This window comes from Pyrgilauda ruficollis, unplaced genomic scaffold (assembly GCF_017590135.1).
Source record: "Pyrgilauda ruficollis isolate IOZ18807 unplaced genomic scaffold, ASM1759013v1 scaffold1212, whole genome shotgun sequence".
Classification (NCBI taxonomy): Eukaryota; Metazoa; Chordata; class Aves; order Passeriformes; family Passeridae; genus Pyrgilauda; species Pyrgilauda ruficollis.
The window spans coordinates 1-7,459 of NW_024510456.1; the positions used below are offsets into that span (position 1 = coordinate 1).

The 7,459-nt window shown below is 38.9% G+C and overlaps 1 pseudogene; it reads left to right on the plus strand.

Moving 5' to 3' along the window:
* Positions 1-814: 814 nt before the first annotated feature.
* Positions 815-5,471, plus strand: LOC121365805 (annotated as a pseudogene).
* The last annotated feature ends 1,988 nt before the right edge of the window (positions 5,472-7,459 follow it).

A 7,459-nucleotide genomic window follows, 5' to 3' on the forward strand; every position in this document is an offset into this window, starting at 1 on the left:
ATTAAAACCTCAAAAAAGCCTAGAGACAAGAATCACATGAAGGCCTCCACCCCAAGAGATTACAAATTCAAGCAACATGGCTACTGACTGCTTTAACCCACTACAGAGCAAGCACAACCAACATGCAATCAATAAAGGTTTTTTTCTACTTTCACAGGCCACACATTGGGCACCACTAGATGTATTTGTCCTGGTTCAGGGCAAATTTGGGAAAGAACACCCAAAGGGGTTCCTCTAGAAAAGCAGATTCAATTGGCCCCTCCCCCAACCAGTTCAGGAAAAATCAGCTCCTTGGAGAAAAGTGGAAAAAACTGTTTATTAAACAATAAAATCTAAACAATATTAAACAATAAAACCTCTCGCTGCTCCAAAAGAGATGACAAACTCAGAAAAGTCCCCTCCCTGAGTTGCAGCTTGGCTTACTCAATCTCTTATCAGTCCCTCCTGTCACTGTCATATTTTCTGAAAAATCCCTTCGCCATGATTTCTTCTCCTGGGAAGCTGAGAAGCCTCAGAGAAAAATGAAAACAATAATTATCTCATTTTGCTTCTCCTGTGTTTTGCTGCTTTGGAATGTGGTCTGGATAGTGTTTACCAACAGGTGCATGTTTGATTGGTTTCATGTGAATTGTTTTAACTTAATGACCAATCACCATCCAGCTGTGTCGGGACTCTCCGAAGAGAGTCACGGGTTTTTCTTTAGTATCCTTCAGCCTTCTGTCTGTATCCTTTCTCAGTTCTTTAGTGTAGTTTTAGTATAGCATTCTTTCATATAATATAATATCATAATATAATAAATTAGCCTTCTAAGAACATGGAGTCAGATTCAATCATTCTTCCTTCGTCCTGGGGACCCCGAAAATACACCTCTGGCACTGGAAATGCTGCGGCCCAGGCCTGGCCCGGTGGGCCACAGGTGTGAGCTGCTGGTGCTCTTCTGGGTGTTCAGTCCAGAGCAGGTTTAAACAGGTCCAAAGAAAAGGGGGAAAAAAAACCACCACAGTCCAGGGAAATTCTTTGCCTCAGCTAGCTAAAACTAACTAAAACAAAGGAGAGCTCTGTCCCACTGTCTGTCCATCTGCAGACAACAACAGTCCAGGAGCAGGAATGTGGAGGAGTGAGTGCAGTGTCTGAAAACAAACTGCGCACTTCTCTCCCCCCTTCACTCTCTGGAACAAGTCTTAAAGGTGCAAAACTTATTATTCAGCATAAACAGAACAGACGATTGGGGATAAAAGCATCATATAGTCAACCCAGGACAAGGGGGTAAGTTGACAATAAAAAGAAAAATCCCTAGTTTGAAAGGAATGTTTGCATCATGTATGAGATTTATGAATATGCAACAGGCTATTGCTTTTAAGGGTTAATCCTTTGTTAACAGACATGCTTTTTTTAGGAAAGCATCTGAACATTTGTCATACTTTGCCTTTTTTTTTTTTGTCCTTTATTGTCCTAACTCTGATTGTCCAAATTCTTATTGGTCTAATTTGTATTACTATTTTTATAACCGTTTTATTACTAATAAACTTTTAAAATTTTAAAACAAGTGATTGGTGTTTTTCACATGTTACATGTCATATTGGCTTTTTTGGGATACCAGACTTGTGAAATAGTAGGTGGGGTATATATAGGTGGGGTTTTATTCTCTGAACAGTTAATTGGCCATCTTTCACAAGGGATTTCAATATATAATGTTGGCTAATTGTTATTTGCTTAGATAAGAGGGGAGTTTCAAGCCTTCATTGTGAACCTTTAAAATCTTAATAAACTGTAATTATTTATATATATATTTACATTTGGACTTCAAAATTTTCTGTCTGGCAGAAATTCATATTGTGTTTGGAATAAGCAAATACAAAATTACTAGGATTTTACATACTTGTTTTTCATTAATCTAGACAGTTCCCTCTCTAGTGGTTCCTCTGTAGTCTGCAGTATCAGTTTAATAGCGTCTTTCTTCTGCACCACTTCTTGAAGTATATAGAAAACCTGATGCATATTCAAATGTTTAAAACTTTTTTCTTTATATAGATGTACAACAACTTGAAGTTATGTGCTGCTTTGGCTGTATGTCTGTTCTTGCCAACTACTTTGCCTTTATGACCTTCTTTCCAGCCTGGGTCTCCTTGGTATCAGAGGCAAGACCAACTTTAACACATCAAGTTTAGTATTCAGACCCTGTGCTTCTTGCAGGTTATGCATTTCTTCACTGAGGTATATACCAGCATGTTTGTCTTCCTTTCAGTGTGAACAGAGGGAATGCACAGAGAAAGTTATGGTGGCTCAGCTGATGGACAGTTCTTGCAGTAAAGTGGAAAAATTATAAGAAAAAGGCCTCATAATATCAGGCCTGCACTGTTAGCTTGTCATTTCTTCTAAGGGAAGCTAGCACTTTTCCCATGTGAAAGCAATCCTGGTGTGAGCAGTTCGTTAACATAACAATCTATTCCTGGGCGAAAAAACAACTAGCCACCTGTCTAAACTGTTTCTATACCATTAGATAGAAAAATGAAAAGTATCTCTCACAAACAACCTTTCCTGCATGTACACACTGAGGGTTTGAGTGACTAATCAATACAGAATAACAACTTGTTATTAACCAATAAAACAATCGGCAAGAAAGCTACTAACCAACTGGAGTCACACACGAGGTCTGTAAAAATTATATAAAAAAGAGTTATGTGAATAAAGAAGGAGAGCTTTTTCCACCATGAAGAAAATGGAGTCTGCATGATTTATTCCCATAGACAGTAACTTGTCACACTCAGTAGTATGAGTTCTGTTCTAAAGCAGAGTAAGCAAATTCTAAGTTAATGGATGTCCAGGGATTTTCACTATTTGAAGTCTAGCAGGCTAAACGGTAAATTGTAGGTTAACTCTTGTTGGTAGCTTCCTGATCAAATAAAAATACAGTATTGAAGCTCATTGGTTCTTTTAATATGAACTAAATAGGACCTATTTTTAAATTTTGTTATTTTTGCAGCTTTCTAGAGAGAGTCACAAAGGGCATTATCTATGGCAACTTAGCCATTTTGCTTGTGTTCTGGATGAAGAAGAAAATAAACCAAATCCTGTAACAGAGGGTCAAAATAATTATGGTTTGTGGCTTTTTACACCTGTAGTTATGCAATCAGTAAGATGTCCTGGTGCAATGAATAAAGCTTTTGTTTCCTGTAGACTTGTGTTCTACATCCCAGTCTAGTTTACCATAGCTTCCTCTACTTATTACTTGAGCCAAGAGGAAAAATGTGGTGGGACAGGATCAAAGCTATGAGTGTTATGATAGGCCAAAAATAGTGTTGATGAGAGGTGTGGAAAATCATCCTTTAGCTTTAGACCCATGACACATGGGAAACAAACAGTCAAAAAACCTTAATCTTAGTAGGTTAGATACCTATTTACAGTTGAAAAATTAATATTTGGTTTGTATTTTTAATACAGTCTCTGGGTTTGGGTCTTGTTCATGCCCACAGCCAATGGATAGTGGAACCAGCTGCTCAAAACAGTGCTGTAGGAAATTATGAGAATGCACTAAAGAGAATTGAACCTAATGTTTCATTATGGCAGTTATACCTTTCTTGGTGAGTGACTTCACAGAAGACAAGTCTATTTCCTCAATTAGGGACTGTTCTCCAGTGCTGCCAAGCTTTGGTCCTAGGGTATAGCACTTGTAAACTTGCAGATCTGATCACTGTAGGATTTCTTGGAACTGGAGATGTCATTTCATAAGAAATATTGAAACATTATGCTGTTTGTTCAATCTCCTCAAAGTAATAAAAACATGATCAGGGGACAGCTGTCCTGTATGCATCATAATCCTATCTTTCCCCAGTAGCACTGACACCTCTCAGAACACACTGAAAAATAAATTTTCCAACTGTACTAGAGTATTTATGCAGAGCTTCTGACTATTCGCATATAAATGCAAAAGCCATGTCATTATTGCTTTAAGCTTAACTGAAATTAATGGCAGCTGTGGCTCCATGCTACTTCTGAAAAATCAGAAAAGTCTCATAGGTTTTCCTCCCCTTCTCCTAGCAGTTCAACTTGCATTATAGTAGTCATTATAGGTAGAAGATGATAATTTAAATTTTCTACTTAATTGTTGGAAGATAGGTGTTAAATAAATTTGATGTAGCTGTTAAATAGTGAATATTTTCCAGTCAATTCTCTTACTGGAACTGCTTTATAAGTAAGATTTAGAAACTAGATATTAAAATCTAAAAATTCTTAATACAAAGAATTATTTCTCTACCCTACCCTAGCATACTTGAATGTCCTGCTAGAAGTGTCCTTTGATGACAATTTCAGTAACTGTATAAATGATGATCAAACTACTGTTTCCTCAAATCAAAAGAGAAAAAAAAACTCTTGCAACAGTGTTAAAATAGTTAAGTAAAAAGCAGACCTTTATTTGTAAGCTTCCAGGTGTCCAGGTGGTGATGGGCACACCCTGAAACGGATTTCTACAATTTTATTAGGTTAGTTGATTAGTATACCAATCATATATTGTCCAATTAGAAGAGCAGTTGATTAGGTAATTTTCCTCCGGCTACTGCTCCATTGGAATTTTTCCAGGGGCTTCTTTGCCCCATTTTGTTATGTCTTTCCAGATTCTGGTTGGGGAACAGAACATCCTTGTAGTTGGTTCTCTTCTTAAAATAAGACTAAAATTATTTCAGGAATGTCATAGAAGGTTAGCCTATTGTTCTAAAATGTAGGGGGAAAGGGTAGGAAAAGTACTAGGAACTACACCCATGCATTAGCAATCTACAAAGTTACAAATATATGAAAAATATATACAAAGATAAAAATTTTAGGCATCATTACTACCCTTTCTAAAGCAAAGGGCTGTCAGAATGTTGTGGTAACCAAATTGTATATACTGTGTATTTACTTAATGATTTGTCTTTTTTAGAACAGCTTGAATGGATATCGGACAAGTAATTTCTCTTGAATTACCCCTTCTCCTTGCTGTGAAATATATTTTCTTTGAGCAATCAGAGACTGAATCCACACTCTCCTTGAAGAATCCCATAACATCTCCAGTGATGGTCCAGAAAAACATCCCTGAAAACTGTTGCAGAAAGCAGTCTGGACTTCTGAAAAATATTCAGAAATCTAACACAGCAGAAAAAGCTTTAGTTCCCAAAGATGGAAATGGTAATTTTTGACATTTTAAAGTCTGAACCTATCCCTGAATATATGGAACAAATGGTGACATCTGTATTAGCATGTTGTATTTGCAATCAAAATTTAACTGTTTTGTAAACCAAAGTTAATTTTAATTGTCTTTATGCAGCTGATGACATAAAACCTGAATTAGAAGAGTCATCAGCAGAGGTTACATTTGTAACTGGAAGTTGCAACCCTGTGGAGACTTTTATTTCTTAATAGAAAAGAAGAAAAAGTTGAGTCACCTCGAATCATGTTCTGTTGTGGAATGTGTTTGTATACTCGGAAATGCAGAGGTATGTAACTTTTGGTTTAACCTCTACTGCAATATCTGATTGTAGGAATGTGCCCTCTGTTGACAGAGTGACAAAACTATCCTTTGTCCCCTTAAAAAGGAAAGAGGCCCAGAAGTTTCTCTCCTCGATTAGGTGAAAAGGCATCTCATAGGACCTTGGGGACTTCACCTCAAACTTAAGGATAGCTAATTGGACAGGAGCCAAAAAGTCCCACCTGGGCAATTTACTAGAAAAATAAGTAAACAAAGAAACTAATCGCTTTTGTGAGGTGTTTTACCAAGAGCAAGAACCTCTTGCACCTGGCTCAGTTTTTCTCTGTTTGTTATTTTGCCTTTTAATAAACCTTTTTGTTTCCAACACTGCAACAGAAGCCATCCTGCTGATTTTATGCCTCCAAAGGTAGCTGAGCTATCTTGGGTGTGATATAGACCTCCAAGAGCTTATGAGACCTGGCTCAAGGAGGCTCCTATAACATCTGATTTAAAAAATCTTGCAGTTAATTTTCCAGCCTTTAAATTACCTTATTGACTATAATGTCATCAGAGAATTATATGGCTTTAATAACTTGGAGGACACACACAAAACAACACGCTTTCATAAGTTGCTGTCTTGGTTTAAAAGATAGGTGTCTGTCAAGGAAGGCAGAAACCTTCCTGAAATGGAAAATATGACCCACTCCCTCCAAATTATTATAACCTTGAAATTACAGGGCTCTCAGGCAAAGATATGGGAAAAGGAATAACAGTTCTTTACTAGAATGTGTGTGTGTATATATATATATATATATAAAACAAGATGGACAAACAATAACAACAACAGGAAAGGAAACAGAAAACCCAATAAACAGACTCTTCCTGCCCTTTAAGCAATTTCCTATTTGGTGTAGTTATGACCACAACTGGCAGGGGCGCTGGTGGCTCCCAGTGGGCAGGGCAGGTGCAATGATTTTCCTGCAGCTGCAGGGGGCGCTCCAGCATGAGCTCAGAGACCTCTCCATGTGGTTAATGGCGGCTTGGCCGAGACGGGAGATCACAGGTGGCAGCTGGTCAGGATTGCCAGGCTACCTCACAGAGAGGTGGTCCATACAGGGACACTCCACAGGCTGGCTCCACAGGCTGGCTCCAGACACCCCAACCCACTCCCCCACCAATGGCCGGGAAACAAAAAAAGCAATTTAAGCAGACTTGCAGTGCAGGAAACCACAGCAGACAAGGATCTCAGAGTCCAACACACAGGAGTAGCCACAGCAAAAATGTCGTGGGTAGAGGGTCCAGCAGAAGCCGGTCCCAATGTTTTGGCACCACATGTGCTGGTTCTGAGCTCTGAGCAGTCAGGCAGCAGGGGAACCGGCAAGTAGCTCCTTCGTCCCCAAACCCGGATACAGGAAAAAGCAAACCCCCCAGTCAAGCCTTGGGTAGCCCCCTCACTTTTCTTCTTGGTGTATCACCCGCAAACCCTCCCCCCCCCCCCCCCCCCCCAGGGCTATTTCAATGGAATATCATGACACCCAGCTACATCTTTTGTTTCCTAATTGCACCATTTGTGCCCCAAGAAACGCCCTTCCCCTGCATTGTCCTTCTTCCAGGTAGCAGATGGGAGAAAACTTCACTGAAAAAGCCAAACCCAGAACAGTTGCTTCTGCTCCAAACATTCTGTTGCATTGTTTTCTCCAGTACAGACAAGTACAACAGATGGGTGTATGTTTTTAAATGTGTAAAGATTTAACCTTTAATTATGAACTTCCCCCTATTATAGATGAGTAATGAGATAGTTGATTCTCACAATTAAGGGGTGAATATTAAATATATGTTGAGAGAAGTTTTGTAGATGTATAGTTATGTTTCCCCTCTCCCTTCCATTGTTATCACAGGATAGCCTTAGTAGTCGGGGGATTTAGGAGGGTCGGCTTGTTACTATAGCAGCACCTGACATCCAATCAAGATGTAAGAAAGTGTTCTCTACACCACTGGACAGCGAAGAAGGAGTCG